This window comes from Castor canadensis, chromosome 13 (assembly GCF_047511655.1).
Source record: "Castor canadensis chromosome 13, mCasCan1.hap1v2, whole genome shotgun sequence".
NCBI classification, from domain to species: Eukaryota; Metazoa; Chordata; class Mammalia; order Rodentia; family Castoridae; genus Castor; species Castor canadensis.
In genome coordinates, this window is record NC_133398.1 from 84,598,765 (window position 1) to 84,615,223 (window position 16,459).

General features: G+C 38.0%; 1 long non-coding RNA gene across 1 annotated transcript in view; it reads left to right on the forward strand.

Annotated features, from left to right (window-relative positions):
* Positions 1-16,090, forward strand: part of LOC141415669 (uncharacterized) — a 39,698-nt gene extending 23,608 nt beyond the window's left edge. Inside the window, exons 3-4 of the long non-coding RNA XR_012440655.1 lie at positions 13,658-13,681; positions 15,932-16,090. This is a non-coding gene — a long non-coding RNA (uncharacterized lncRNA). The remainder of the gene's footprint in view (positions 1-13,657; positions 13,682-15,931) is intronic.
* The last annotated feature ends 369 nt before the right edge of the window (positions 16,091-16,459 follow it).

The window sequence follows — 16,459 nt, forward strand, 5'->3', positions numbered from 1 at the left end:
ATTTAATATAGGGAGTGATACTTTGTCCATATCTGGATTTGAGGTAACCAAGAAAGGGAATTCAATAACATAGAACAGTAGACAGCAATGCCCCTGTGCTCAGCTTAACTGGGTCTATAGATTATATTTTCAATTTTAACCAAACCAATTCCCAGAAAAATGGACAAGTAAATTAGAAGGAAATAAGACATTGCCAGAATTGGAACTTTGCTTTCTCCTGTCTTGGTATAAGTCTTTTATCAGCCATATTATACAAGAAATAATCATGACCTAGTTAGATCTGACATAGAGTTAGCCAAAAAAAATGGAAATTATCAAGGTGACTATTTTAATTGTCAACAAAGAATCTCTCCTTTAGCATAATCTATGCCTTGAGATATTAGCTAATGATAATAGTAGATGCATGTAATGAAAACAAATCACAATTGTACATGTAATGTTTTTAAAGCTGATGAGATGTGCAATTATAAAGTAGCACACATGAATTTTCAAGCTCCTCATTGTGGCATGCCAAACCACATGCCAGCCTCTGGTTCTCTAGTTTCAGCCTTATTTATTTTCTGTCCATTGTCCATTCCCTTCTGTCACCAGACTAACCAGACTTCCCATGACTTTGGGAAGTCACTTAACCTTTCTGCTCTCTCTCTCTCTCTCTCTCTCCTACAAAATATAGGAATAGGCAAAGAGAATTTTAAAAGCACTTGTGTATACTATAATTTGATGGTTGTAACTTTCACTATCTAGAAAAAAGTTGTTATAATTCTATTACTATATAGAAAAGTTTTTTTACATGCAAGTGGAGTTTATTCTCTAATTACCAAAACTTTCAGTAATTTCCCTGTTTTTTGATAAAATTTCTTTAAGTGTCATGCCTTTCTCTCTTCCTCCTTTTCTGTTTCTCCTCTTCTTCTTCTTCTCCTTCTTCTTCTTCTTCCTGTTCTCTTTGAGACAGAGTTTCATTATGTTCCCAGGCTCAAACTCCTGGGCTTAAGCGATCCTCCCTCCTCAGCTTCCCAAATGCTGGTACGATTGAGTGGAATCACCCAGCCCACTCCTGTTTATGTTACTACTGCTACTACTACTCCCCCTTTTGTTCCCCCTCCCTCCTTCTTCCTGTGCTGGGAATCAAACCCACGGTCTTATACATGTTAAGGCACAAACTTTGCTACTGAACTTTGTCCCCAGCATACCCTCCCATTTCCTTTTTTGTGGCAGTGGCTCTTGAACTCAGGGCGCAGGCACTCTACCATTTGAGCCATACCTCCAGCCCCCCTGCCACCCACATTTCTTAAGCAGAAAACTGAACATAATTTGATTTTCTCTTGATGACTTAACATTATTAGTATACAATTCCTATTGCACTGTCCTCTTATGTTGTGTTAGCTGTAAGTTCCACTGGATTATGCAATTTATTTATCCCAATGTTAAATGGTCTCATAATAGTATAATTTCCAATTCTATGGCTGACTTTATATAAGTTTCTTACAGCCAAGTTGTGAACTGATACTGCTTCATTGTATGTATCATCTTCCTTCAATCCTTGAACTTTCAATTTGCTGACTGTAATTGGCATGTACTGGGAAGAGAGACTTAGAGCCATTTCAGAACCATTTAACCACTAGTCTATGCTTAGGTTCATGGTGAGGGAGCTAAAAGAAGACTGAGACTCAATTCTTACTATGCTATGTGACTCAGACTCAGCATCTTCATGTGCTAAAGGATAAGGATTAAATGAGATATCATTTGCAATGTTTTAAGGTAAATACCTGGTGGCCCTAAACACTCATGTATTTTAGCAATAAAAATCAATACTTAATGTTTCTGAAATAATACCTCATACCTGCATAACTGATTCTGTAGTAGGCACCTTGTATAGAGCAACTGATTTAGTTCCTTCAAACCCTTTGTGAGGTTGTGCCTCCCATTATTCCCACTTTACCAATGAGGAAACTTGGAGAACTGAAGCAGTTGCCCAGGTTGCATATCTTGGTCTTACCAAGGTTACATACCTGGTTGGCCATCATACATGGTTGTTTTTTCCACCACTCCAGCTTTAGCCAGATTACAGCAAGTGTGGTAGCTCCTCCTTGATCTTTTGTCTTCTTCATGGCTGGCTGCTCTCTTTCCACCTGGGCTAAGTACCTGTAAATAACACCCACAGTTATGTCCTAGTTGTCTTTTAAAAACTCAGAATTGTCATTTGACAGTGAGATCCTCAAGGGAATGTCTGTGTTTAGTCATGTCTCTAACCTTGGGAGCTGGAAAATCATCTAATTCATACCAAATGTTCTGAGTAGGATGAAACATTAATTTAAAAAACCAGTTTTCATAATTTTTCCTCTTCTTTGTTACTATGTATCTCTTCATTTCCTGGCATTACATGAAATTGAGAGAAGTTGAAATCCTGGAAAAAAAAAAGGTATGTCAGAAAGTAATGATAGTCATACTTTCCTCTGTGTGATTCCACCTGTTGTTATTTCTATATGACAATTAGCAATCTTGGAGTAGGAAATATCTTAAAAGCATGTTTGAGGCTTTGGCCTCAATCCTTCTGCCAAGGAGGAGACTGGAAGGGGGAAAGAAAATTAAGATCACAACTTACAAAGACACTGTTCAAAAATCTATCATATTTTAGAATTGCTGTGCAAACAACCACTTCCAATGAGAATTTGGGCACATTTAGTTTAGAGCCAGATCCTCAGATGCATGATGTTCAAAGCTGAACTTATCAACAGCAGGGTGCAGTTAGCTACTTTGGGGTGGTATGTCTTCTTGATATCAACCCAGAGTCTGGAACTATTAACATAATCTATCAGTCCCTCAGTTGGAAAGCCAGGGAAACAGAAAGGAGGCTGACTTCACCTGCTTCTTTCCTTTAGGGACGAGGGAATGAAATTGTGAATAGTGGATGAAGCAGGCCACAGCAGCTGTAAGAAAGTGAGCTTTGAGAAGTGCCATGCCCATTTATTCTCTCTCCTTCCATCCCAATTATTTTGGAGGAGAGAAATAATTAAATGCAAAAGCTACTTGAGTGCAATGATAGGTTACAAATTTAAACCCACAAGAGTCAGGAACTGTAGAACTGAAAGTCCTCAGGGGAACGTTAACTTTGCCACTTTTATATCATTATAGTAAGCTATTCATTTAATAGCCTAATTTGTAATCACAAATACCATGGGAAATTTTGCTATGCCAACTTCTAGCTTCAGTTTTCCTGACTTGGTTGGTGATTTTGAATATTGTAACCTTCAGAAATGCATATTTTTAGCATTTAACAGTCCAGATCACTGGTAGATTAAATTACTTATTAGTCACATTCTTCTCAGCTCTCTACCCTTCCTGGTGCATAATAAACTTGGGAAAGTCTAATGAGGGTACATCTATACAGATAAGATTAAATAACCCCAGTTGTGTAGTTCTCATTTATTCAGCTGATTTGTATGGTCCAGTGAAGGCTTATTTTTGCCAACAGGATAGTCATAGGGAGCCATGAATTAATCAGTGGTAAGGATTCTATTTAGAATTTGTCCCTAAAGGACCCCTGTGATTGACTGAGTCTAATAATATATCTATACCCTTTGTCCTGTGATTTGTAGCTTCTTTTCAGTGAACAATGGGTTTGCACATGTGATTTACTTTAACCAAGCAGAGGCTTGGAAAGCACTTGAGATTTTTTAACTTTTTCCCTTGAGAATATACTTGGGCTAACCTTTTGGCCTTATAAAAGAGAGCACATCATCCCAGCCAAGGCCAACCTAGACAAACCAGTCCCTGGCCCACACTGTGGCTGACTGTGATTGTACACACATGAGTGAGCCTTGCCAAGATCACCCAAACCTGGGCCAGTTCAGCAGAACTACTCAGTCAGCCTATAGACATAAATGAATAATTAGGTAAACAGCTTCAGCATGTTTGGAATATAATGTTATTGTAACAATAGATAATGGATACACCTCCCCACAAACTTTCTATCATCAGAAAATGAAGAGCAGATTTCACTCACTTTTTTTTTTTATTCATATGTGCATACAATATTTGGGTCATTTCTCCCCCCTCTCCCACCCCTTCCCTTACCACCCACCCCACCCTGTCCATCTCCCCCTGACCCCCTCGATACCCGGCAGAAACTATTTTGCCCTTATCTCTCATTTTGTTGAAGAGAGAGTATAAGAAATAATAGGAAGGAACAAGGGTTTTTGCTAGTTGAGATAAGGATAGCTATACAGGGAGTTGACTCACATTGACTTCCTGTGCATGTGTGTTACCTTCTAGGTTAATTCTTCTTGATCTAACCTTTTCTCTAGTTCCTGGTCCCCTTCTCCTATTGGCCTCAGTTGCTTTGAAGGTATCTGATTTAGTTTCTCTGTGTTGAGGGCAACAAATGCTATCTAGGTTTTTAGGTGTCTTACCTATCCTCATATCTCCCTTGTGTGCTCTCGCTTTTATCTTGTGATCAAAGTCCAATCCCCTTGTTGTGTTTGCCCTTGATCTTTTTTTAATTTTTTAATTTTTTTTCTTTTTATTTTTTTTCTTTTATTATTCATATGTGCATACAAGGCTTGGGTCATTTCTGCCCCCTGCCCCCACCCCCTCCCTTACCACCCACTCTGCCCCTCCCTCTCCCACCCACCCTCTCAATAGCCAGCAGAAACTGTTTTGCCCTTATTTCTAATTTTGTTGTAGAGAGAGTATAAGCAATAATAGGAAGGAACAAGTGTTTTTGCTGGTTGAGATACGGATAGCTATACAGGGCATTGACTCACATTGATTTCCTGTGCGTGTGTGTTACCTTCTAGATTAATTCTTCTTGATCTAAACTTTTCTCTAGTTCCTGGTCTCCTTTTCCTATTGGCCTCAGTTGCTTTTAAGGTATCTGCTTTAGTTTTTCTGTGTTAAGGGCAACAAACGCTAGCTAATTTTTTAGGTGTCTTACCTATCCTCACCCCTCCCTTGTGTGCTCTCACTTTTGTCATGTGCTCAAAGTCCAATCCCATTGTTGTGTTTGCCCTTGATCTAATGTCCACGTATGAGGGAGAACATACGATTTTTGGTCTTTTGGGCCAGGCTAACCTCACTCAGAATGATGTTCTCCAATTCCATCCACTTACCAGCGAATGATAATATTTCGCTCTTCTCACTTTTAAAAAATGGTATCTTTGGGATATGAGCCTTATATGATGGAGTTAGAACTCTTGGCATTAAACCCATGCACTGCTGTTCCACAGGCTCTGATCATAGACATTGGAGCACTCCTTCAAATTTCTACTCTTATTTCATGCCACAGAGAGAATTGCTTTATTTAAAAACACCTAGTGAGAGCTCTGGTTCCCACAATCTGCTCCTCTGCCCTCACTTCTGTCCCAATCCCTTCTTCTATTTGAGATTTGACTAGGGGAAGCAGCATTTTTCTGCAAGTCTTAGATGATTTTGTGAATGAGATCTTCAATTCCCTATCTAAAAATGTGTTAAAGGCAGAAGAGTTTCCCAACATCCACCCATAGGAAAGAAAACTCCTATAAGGAGCAGGCTTCCATTTGACAGTGCATCTTGAAAAGCTTCATCAACAACCCTCATTACTGCCAAGAAGCACCCTATCTCTTCAGAATGAGGATGAATCATCTCCTCTCAGACTGATTCAAAGGTCCCAAATCACCAGATCCACACACCAAAAAGATCTTTTCTGACTACAGAGGTTTTCAATGATTTAATTATATGACTCCCAATCTGTTCCTAAGTCTGTTCCTATGTGGTATCATTTACTGATAAATAGAATTAAGGCTATTTGTATGGAGCATTAAAGATGATAATGAGGTAATAAGGTCCATTATAGAGATTAGCTTTGATGGAAATGTAAATTGAAAATATCTGATCAAATATATTAGATTTATTGTTCCAAACTAAATTGTTAGTCAGAGGGAAACAAAAGTGGACAAAAGTAAACTTTGCCTTTAATAATCAATAGCATACACTCAACAACTGGACATCTATTATGGTAAGTAACTCTATTTACATGGAAGGCATTATATTCATCTATTAGATAGCCAAGAATACAAATGCTGGAAGCTTAGTGCTTTTTATAAAACAATGGAAGTACTCTGAAATATAAGTATGAAGTACACTTGGACTTTTGGCTGATGAGATGTTGCCAAATACGAGTTATGTGTAGGCTAAGCAAAGAGGAAAGAATAACTGACAAACTTTCATCAGAACACATTCCTCCAAACTTACATTGCCTATTTGAACTTGATATACTTTTCTTCTCTCTCTGTATATACACACATATACACACTCATACACACACACATTTAAGCTGGTACTTGATATTGCTTCATTGTGTGTGTTCTCCTCTTTCAATTTGCTGACTGTAAGATAGCCTCAGCTGGGCAGGGAGACCTATATGGTTGTGCTCAAATGAGGTTCTTGTGGATGAGGTATAGAGGTAGCCAGACCTGTGTTCAAATTTGCTGTTGAGAGCTGACAGGTGTATAGAATAAGCCGTGTGTTTGAGTTTGGCACAGCCCCAAAACACAGAAGGGAGCAAGTATAGTCATGCCCAGTAATTGCATGCTTGATTGGCACAGCCTCAGATGCAGAAGTGGGCAAGATGCAGTACAGCTGTTCTTCCTAAGGTGTTTGCCTTCAGAGAGAAGCTGTCACGGGTTCCTCCTGTTCCCAAGGATTACAATGTCACGCCCCCTTCCCCGAGAAATGCCTCTCCACCTCGTGTTGCCCCTGTATATAATAAGCACACTGGAGGTAGGGGTGCTAATGTGTCTCCATCCGAGCACCCAGCCTACCTGGCTCCAGCTTTATGCATGTTTTGTCTTCTGTCTGTTGTCCTTTCTGCATCTCCACTCACCCCCAGTTAGGTTTCTACAACAAGCTTGTGTGGGCCATGAGAATTTACTACTCATAATTTATAATCTCCATGACCTTGGATAGTTCAGAGTTTCAAAATTCTCATTTCTAAAGTGGAAAATGGCTACATGGTTTATTAAGAAGACTAAATTAAATAGCATATGTGTGTCTGGGGTGGGGTCTGGAAAAGTGCAGGCAGTTAATAAATATTTATATCTTATCTTGCCCCTGATTTCCCCTACACTTTAAAATTTAGAGAAGCTACTGGTGTGGAGTAGTGGAGAGGCCTGGGCGTATGGGATATTTTTTAGTACTTAGAATTCTTAGGGCAGCCCTACATGAAGCCAGGAGCTAGCTAATGAAGCCTGATTTCTTGGGCATTTGCCTCTTGTGACTGACTGACTTGTTAACTGAATTATTCAAAGATTTTCATAATATGTTTGAATTTCTTACATCCATTCTGTGGGTAATGATTCCTATCCAGACCCAGTGCCTCACTTGAGAGAAATAGATCTATTCAAAAGACGAGAATATTTTTAAAAAAGAAAATGATTATTATATCCTGATGGATATCTATAATTATTACTTTAAGACTCAATTGAAATTGGATGATTGGATAGTGACAGTGAATCTAGAAAGACAGCTTGGAAGAGAGTTGCTATATTTTCATAGGAGTTCCAAGAGCCAATGACCACAAAACTCAAAGTTGAAACGTGAATATTACAATCTGTAGGAGGAAGTTATTTTGGTTATTTTTAAGCCAGAAAGAATAATTAGAAACTGTCCCATTTGTCTAAGCTCTCACTATAGTGCCATTATTTTACATTGCCATTAAGGTTAAAAATATGATCTACAAAAATACCGTATCAATTCAGGATATTTCTGTTATGAGCTTCTAGCCCTTATGCTGTGCTCTGAACTGTCATAGACAGGAGCTCCTTAGATTCCTCTAAAGTGTTATGGGCCTGTTTTAAAATACAAATATGTATAAGATATTCCTAGGGCTATCTCCAGAGATACACTCGTGCAGCTGAAAAATGATCATATTTGAAGTAACTGCTGAGTTCAGATTAAAAACACAGTGAGGAGAAATTGTTCCTGACTTTGCCTGGTTGACATTTTTTCTATTTTAATAGGAAGGAATAGTGGATTAGATGTGTTATCAAGAAGGAAGCCATTTCCCCTTTCTATCCTAATTATTTTGTTTTCCCAATTAGAGATGTTTATTGGTGCAAACCAAAACCCTAGTATTAAAATAGAACACCTTTTAAATTTTGGTGTAATCTCAAACAAATAATTAATTTTTCCATTGACAGCTACTTGGTCAGACAGGAAAAGGTCTGTCTATAGGTGCTCCCCTATTTAAAGGGAAGATGTGGGCATACCAGGTACCCAGATTGAGGGGATAAGCATGTTAACCATTGACAGTTAGAATTCATGGATAGCTTTATCTCTATCATTCAAGAGCCTTGTTAGCAAAATTTTTATTCCTGTCCATGAGGAATTCCTCTCCAAAATGGTGATTTTTCTGTCCTTCATCCTCTGAAAGATGGTTGGTTTCTTGTATTTTTTTTATTAAACTTTCTGTCTGTGCTCAGTGATATTATCTGTCCAGCACAACATATTTTTCAGGATTTTTTTCTTTCCCAAAAAATAGTGTAGTTTGGGAATCACTTCATCTTAAGGGACTGTCAAAGAAGAAACACGTGTGCTAGACTAGTAGATCCCATCCTGTGGGACATGGACTTTGAAGGTGGGGGGCTTTGGCAAGAGGCCAAATGTTGATAAACTTCCTACGTACTGACACATAATGTGCCTCTCACATTGATGTTTAGTTCTCTCAGAATCTATCTATCATCTATCTATCTATGTGTGTGTGTGTTTGTGTATAACTATACATATATATTTTTTGAAGAAAATGCACATTAATTTAAGGTTATTGCTGAATTCCTACTAACTTTATGCTGCCTTATATTTTCCCAATCAATAGTCACTAAATGTATACCTAGCAAATGTGATTCTTAAAGCAAAATGGAGCCCTTGTGCTTGAAATGTTGAGGAATTCTTGCCCTGTATTTGAAATAGCTATGTTTAGGGGAGTTGTCAATGAATCAGAAGAGAAAAGAGGATTTTGTGAAGAGTAATGAACGAAACAGCAAAATTAGAGGATGGGATTCATGAAATAAAAATCAAGATAGGCTGATAAACTTACAAATTAGAGTTGGGATTATTTACCCCTCTGTGACAAGTTCCTTGATATTTAAGAGCTTTCATCAACAGCATTTCTTATAATTCTGTGGATTGACAAGACTTAAAGAGGCTGTTCTGTTTGTGTGATGTTGCCCAAGGCCACATTCTCCTGAGTTGAGGGCTTGAAACCACCCTTATATATTTAATACTGTGGCAGCTATAGCCACAATTGGACTGCTAGGTCTCTTTCATTCTTTAGTTTCACGTGACCACTCTGTGTGTGTGTGGTCTTTTTAGTAGCGTAACCAGACTTCTTACATGGTAGATAAGGGCTCCCCCAAAGCAAAGTAGAAGTCTTTTCAAGGTTTAGGCCAAGCACTAATAGAGTGCCATTTCCTCCACATTCCATTGATTAAAGCAAGTCACAGATCAACTCAGACTCATTGTGTAAAGGAACCACACAAGGAAGTAAATACATAGAGGCCAGAATCATTGAGAACCATCCTTCACATTAGCTATCACACCAATTTATGGTAATTCTAGCATGGCCAGGCTGTTTCTGGTAGCCCTATAGCCACTGGACCTGCATATATGCCACTACCAGACTCTTAACCTTAGTCTGCTACTGCTAGTCATATATTTTGTTTTAACAGCCACTATAGTCTTTACATCATTCCTGCAGGGAGCATCTGTTTGGCTAAGCCCATGCCCTAGTTGTTAAGGAGCAAGGAAAGGAATCATGTCTGTCTTCATGGTTTCCATTGTAGGAGGCAGGGACTATCTTTCATAAGATTCAGCTGACTTTATGTCCTGTTTTGCCTGAGATAGTCCTGGCTGATGCCAATTATTCTGGCATGATTATTAACCATGCCATCTTTTATTTTTAATAACTTTCTGATATTGATTACAAATTATCTATTCATTCTATTTCCAAGACCCACACAATGGAGGATTCTTTAAAGCTAGGAAGGGAATTTAGATTGTAGATCTCCAAAAGATGAAAAATGCTAACTCCCACCTGTGTTAGCTGCCAACATTTACAAACACTGCTTCCTAGCTGGAACTAAGAAAAGTAAGAAAAAGGGGGGATGTGGGCAAGAGAATTCCCCAGATTAAGAGGATATACATGGTTAACCATTAATAGATTGACCTAGTATGGTGGTTCATGCACATAAAACCAGCACTGGATAGACTGAGGGAGGAAGATCATGACTTTGAGGACAACCTGGGCTGCATAGAGACAGCATATCTCAAAACACCAAAAAAAAAAAAAAAAAGAAAAGTTAGAATTCATGAATAGTTTTACCTCAATCATTCAGGTGCCTTGTTAGCACCTGAGCCATTTCTTTCTGAAATGGTGATTACCCTGCCCATGTTTCTTCTGAGGATTTTTTTAAAAGACAAATTCTTATAAGGAAGTGGTTAAAACACAAGTTCAACACTTTAGTAGAAATCCCTGTGTTGAATAGTGAAACCTGAGTCCTTCTAACTGTATACCTTAGCATAGAATGTGGTTATTTATTCATTCATAAAGTAAATGATTTTGATCATAGCAGTGGGTCCTAACATGGGGTCTCTAAATTCCTAAAGACCATTAACATAGAACTGAGAGGGATATTTAAGACTATGAGTTAGGAGTTTAAGACTCATAGGTTAGTTAAAAAGTTAATTCCTGTAGACAGACATAAAAAGTTTAAATGTGATGATCACATTAAACTTTACATGAGAAGGGCAATGGTGCAGGAGAAATATAGGGTACTATGGAAATGCACCGTAGGAGACTCACCCTACTCCAGGGCTCTGACATGGCATCCAGGAGGAAGTGATACTTAGGAGAAAGGTGAGAAACAAACCTACATGTGTCCATTATGCTTAAGAAATTCAGTTTTCAGACATGAGAAAGAACAACACAATACAGTGAGTGGATATTGTACTGTCAGTGACCTAGTTCTAACTCTAAGAAGAAAGATGGTCTGAGAGATATTTGTTGCTGGTCTTTACCACACTATGTTGCTACCCACACCATGTAGGAACTTGGCTTTTTTTTTTTCTCATGTAACTGAGTAATTTTTTCTAGCTCTTGTTTCCTTAAATAAACCATAGTGCTTTCTTATGAACATAGCTTTTCTTCCCTGAAAGGCTTTTAGAGCTCCATATAGAAGTATAACTCGATTTTGAATTTTGAAACCATTACAAAATAAATGTTGAGATGCTTTAAACGGATCTCATTAAGGCTGGTATATGGCTCTGTGCCTTTCTGTGATGTTTTTGGTTGTAAAGGATGGTTTTAAGTATATAATTAAAGCTATTCCAAAAAAATCATAATGAATCAGTCACCAATTTTATGAGAGTTTCAAGAACTTGGGCATAGTCCTTTCTTTGCCTTCTTCCTGCTGCCACTCCAGTATTTTTTCTTTTTCTTGAATATTTTGCTACTGAATCTTACTGAGGATTCTATATTTTGTCCATTTGAGGTGCTATTGTAGCCAGGTTGCCATGGCAAAATACCCTTTCCTCCTTGCAAAGTAATTGTTCTTTAGTTTCTTCCATGGACCTGGGGAAAACTAAGTCAATAATTATTAATCCTAGTCTCCAAAATTGACATCTTCCTTATGAATCTAGCTATACATGAATAAAATCTTGTGACTAGTGAAAGAAGGCTCTCTTACAAATATTAAAGGTCCAAAAGTGCAACAGAGAATATTTCATGGTTTTTATGAAATGCAAACTACTTCTAGTTTTATGTTCATGGATTTTTATAAGATTGGATGTCTATTGGCTTTTCTGTGTAAATTTCTTTCCCTGCCTTAGCTATACATTTTAAACACTCTTGATCAGCTGTGACCAGTATTTCCCATTTTGCACGTCAGGATGCTAATAAGTGCCTGTATCATATTCCACTGCCCAAACTGTGGACTTTCTATTCAGAGGGACAAGCAAGCATAATGATACCCATCTGGGAGGGAGCTTAAAATAGTGCCCAGGCGTCATTTTATAGTTAGGAATCTGGAGATGGCTAATGGGGTTTTATCAATCAGGAGATAAAATTAAAATCCTACATTAGGAACCACTCCTGCCAGAAAGGGTAGATTTTGTAACAGCTGTTTTCTATTAGATACTCTTGTTTTCTTTAGCATAAAATTACATAGATCAGAAATATACGGTTAACAGTTTCCCCAAGTGAGGTTGTAAATGAACCTGTTGTCCTCTGAGCAAAGATATTGCAGGGTAAGAAGAGGAACTCTGCATAGCTGTGGCAGGCTCTGTGGGTAGTTTTCAGTTGCCCCCTGGAGACTCAATAGCTCTCTTAGAATATGTATAATCATATGTATGTATATATATATATATATGCATATATACATATACACACACATATGATTCTAGGCTAGTAAAATGACCTTCTGAACTCTGAAATAGAAGGTATTAAGGCTTTTACTTGTCTCCTAACAGCCTTATTTCAGTTGGTTCCAGAATTCATTAAATCTCAAGAGGAAAAATTAGCTGGGAGGGGTGGGATAGAGGAAGGAGAGAGGCAGTGTAGTACTCAGCAAGCACCAAGTGTCTCAACTCTGAATGAAGATAAGTTGTTTGAAATGAGCAGCTAAGAGAGAGCCCTGCATTCTCCTGCTTAGTGCAGCTCAGTAAATTAAACTTAGTGTGCTCAAAGGCCGCCTCCATACTGATGTTCTTACCTTATGGAAAATAAAGTGCTCATACTCCACACCCTTTTTTTCTGTCTCTTAACAGATGACAGTAATAATGAGAACTAGAATCACTCAAGTCACTGTATGAAAGGGAACTGTCTGTTTTTTAAAAAAATAAAAAGACATCTCTCAGTGCCATCTGCTGAGGTGCAATAATGTTTGTAACAGGTTTTGGAAAGCACATTAAAAGACTTCATCTGTGCTTGTCCTTTCCAGTTAGTCAAGATATAGTTGTGTCTCTCTTGAATCATGTAATTATTTCTAATTTATCTCTAAAACTAAGTGTCTCAAATACAATTTTAATTGGGATTTCATTAGGTACTTATTATACCATGTGTCAAATGATAGTTGATTATTCTGAGCAAGGATAGAGAATCTGAAAAAGATAGTGGGAGAATGATGGGTACCTCTGAAAGCTGATGGTGCTCAATAAATGTGTCTTAAAAACAATCTGTTGATATATAATTAACGTAATTACTGCAATTAAACTCTATTTATGGAACCCTGCTGTGTTGTTTCCCACTCTAAACTTAAACATGATCGTTGTTCTTTTGCCCAAATAAAATTAATGTAATGGGAGAAAAGCAAAATAAATATAGTCTTGGATCAAAGAGAGAGGGAAACATTTTCTGTTTATTAGAGAAAGATGGCAGGAAGAGAAAAATTGACTTTCATAAGGTAAAAGGGTATGGGGCTTTAAAAACATCTCCTTTAGTGAAAGAAATTCACATATACAATGCGCAATGTGAAACAGTAGGACTAGTAAGTGGGGTAAAGGTATGTGCATCTAGACGAGGGGAAAACAGAAATGTTACTGGTCTGAACAGACCAGCACTGAGAAACCAAGAAGGTGATTCTGGCCACAGAGTCCCTCATCATCATATAATTTTTCTCTATATTCACAGGATACAGTGAAGTTGCTGGCTGTAGTAAGTATTCCAAAAAATGCATGTTTCATGATTAAGACTGGATTAAGTCTGTCTCCGGTGACAGTGAACATGGCTGATTTATAGGGGGTGATGGGAAAACAAATTAAGGGAGAACTCCCCGCCAACAGATTGAATTAATTGTGTTCTCTTGATCAATGTAAGCATTCTGGGAAAGATAGATATCAGGCATCAGACTTGTCCTCCCGTTTGAAAACATGTCAGACAAAATATCTGGAACAATGTTTTCAAGGGAATGGACATCCAGCAAGAAAGGGCAGTTTCTGATGGAAAGCAGAAGAGCACAGCCACATGATTGCCTTGGCCTAGTTTGCCTGGATACAGTGTCAAGGTGTGGCTTGTGAGGGGGACTCAGGTGGAGCTAGAGAGTCTCCCTGCATTAAGGAAACAGAGTCTGGAATCTGGGGAGACCAAGGTGTCTAGAGTTTTCAGAGCAAGGGATCAGAGAGTAGAAATGTGCATAGAGAAAGAATTTCAGAAATTTACAGAGGTCTCTCTTGAAACTTCAGCTGAATAATGATCAGTACATGTTAATGTACTTCGAGGAAGCTTCCTGCAGCCATGGAAAAATCCAACTGAGAATTACAAGGCATAATCACCAGGACACACATAGAGTCAAGAATAGTTCCTATCCTTACCAGCTGTCCTACAAAAGGTGATAAGACCATCAGATAAAGTATTCAGAAGAGGTTTTACTCAGTAAGTGATAAAATTAGCACAAAATTTACTATGCCATTCTGTTCCCATTTACCAAAGCTTAAAAGAAAGATCCAAAAAAATATCAAATTATTTCCAATCAACTAGAATAAAGCTCAAGAATACATATACAGATAGAAACATAACTACTGACTAACAAAGTGAAATTCACAATGTTTGGCATTCAATTAAAAATTACTTAGCATGAAAAGAAGCAGGAAAATATGGTAACAATGAACAGACATATCAGTTGAGAAGCCTAACTTTCCTCATTGTAATGTGAGGAGATAGGAAAATCTTCTTTTCCCAAAATAACTATAAATCTGGGTAATACTGTTTAAAAAAAAAACAAAACCTGAAACCAAATGTTTATTGCTCTTGAAATAACCCAAAGCAAAAAACAAATTGAGAAGCATTTATTCATGAAAACCTGATGAACTTTGGATATGAATGCTGGGAATCTATCACATTCTTGCCTGAAACTGTTCCAGTCTCACAGCTTAGTTGGTGTGGTAGTTCTACTATGTGGGGCAGACTGTGAAATCCAGCAGCTTTGCTGCCAGAAGAGACTCACCTGATTTTGTGTGAAAGAGGAAAAACCCATTCCCAATAGCATTCTCAGTAAAAGTACTGATCTTAGAAAGAGGAAAATAAAAAAGGTCAGCAATTTCTCATCTGAGGTATCATCCCAGTTTGGACAAATTCCAGACCAGTAGACCAACCAGAAATTAAACAGATGATCCTAGATATGAGACATGCATAAAAGGATTATAATATCTTTACTCATTCTTGCTGATGTCATACCTGTACAGAGGAGAGACCAAAGAAAGTCTATAATCTGTACTTATATTCCTGGCTAATTGGGAGTTTACATGCCTGTACACAGACGCAAGAGAACTCGGCAGAATGGCTGTCAGAGAGGCTCAAATGGTAGAGTGCCTGCCAACCAAATGTGAGACCCTGAGTTCAAACCTCAGTATCACCACAAAAGAAAAAAAAAAGAACTCAGCAGAAAACAAATGTTAGGGTAAGGATGCAAATTTTTTTAGATTAGAAGGAACCTATGCATATATCCAATGATAAACAGTCTAAGGCTTCTTGTCTCAAAGAATCATTGACTGACTATCAAGCAATGCAGACACAGGGATGAAGCTGAGGTTGAGAAAAGAAAAGATTTATAAAAATTACTGAGCAAAAATACCAGGGGCTACATATGTCAGGGAGAATTATCTCACAGATTTACAGTATTAATTTCTGTTATGGTTTGAAAATGAGGTGTCCCCCAAAAGGCTTATGTATTGAAGCTTGGTCCCTGGCTGGTAGATCCAATCACTGAGAGAGGATTGGATCATGAGGGACCTAATCAATGGATATGGTTCAATACATGGATAGATTCATAATTTGATGTCATTACTGGGAGGTGGTGGAACCATTAGGAGCTGGGTGGGCCTAGTTGGAGGAAGTAAGTTGCTGTGGTGTGTACTTCTGGGCAATATCTTTGTCTGAGGCCCTATTCTGTTTCTTTCTGCTTCTCAGCTGCTGTGAGGTGAACAGCTCTGCTTTACTATATCTCTACTACATCCTCTCTGCTGTGATGCTCCCCTACACAGTCCCATAGCAATGGAGCCAGCTGGTCATGACTGAGACCTCTGAAACCACGAGCCAACATACACCTTTCTTTCCTGTAAATTGTTTTTCTCAGGTACATGTCACAGCAGCAAAAAGTTTCTAAAACAAAACAAATCTCAGCAAGAACAGCAACTCTGGGGGGAAAATATCAAAGTCTAGAGTTACTGTAATGTATTATGTGAATGTTCCGTTTTTAACAAAAACAATGAAATATGCAAAGAAACAGAGAAGGGTGACCTATATTAATGGGGAAAAAAGCAGTCAACAGAAACTATCTGAATAGGTCCAGATGTTTGATTTAGCAAAGACAAATTTCAAAGTAGCAATTATAAATATGTCCAAGGAACTAAAGGAAGACAAGTTTAACAATGAAAAGAAAGTATGATGATAATGACTTAGTAGTAAAAGGATATCAGTAAAGAGATGCAAAATATA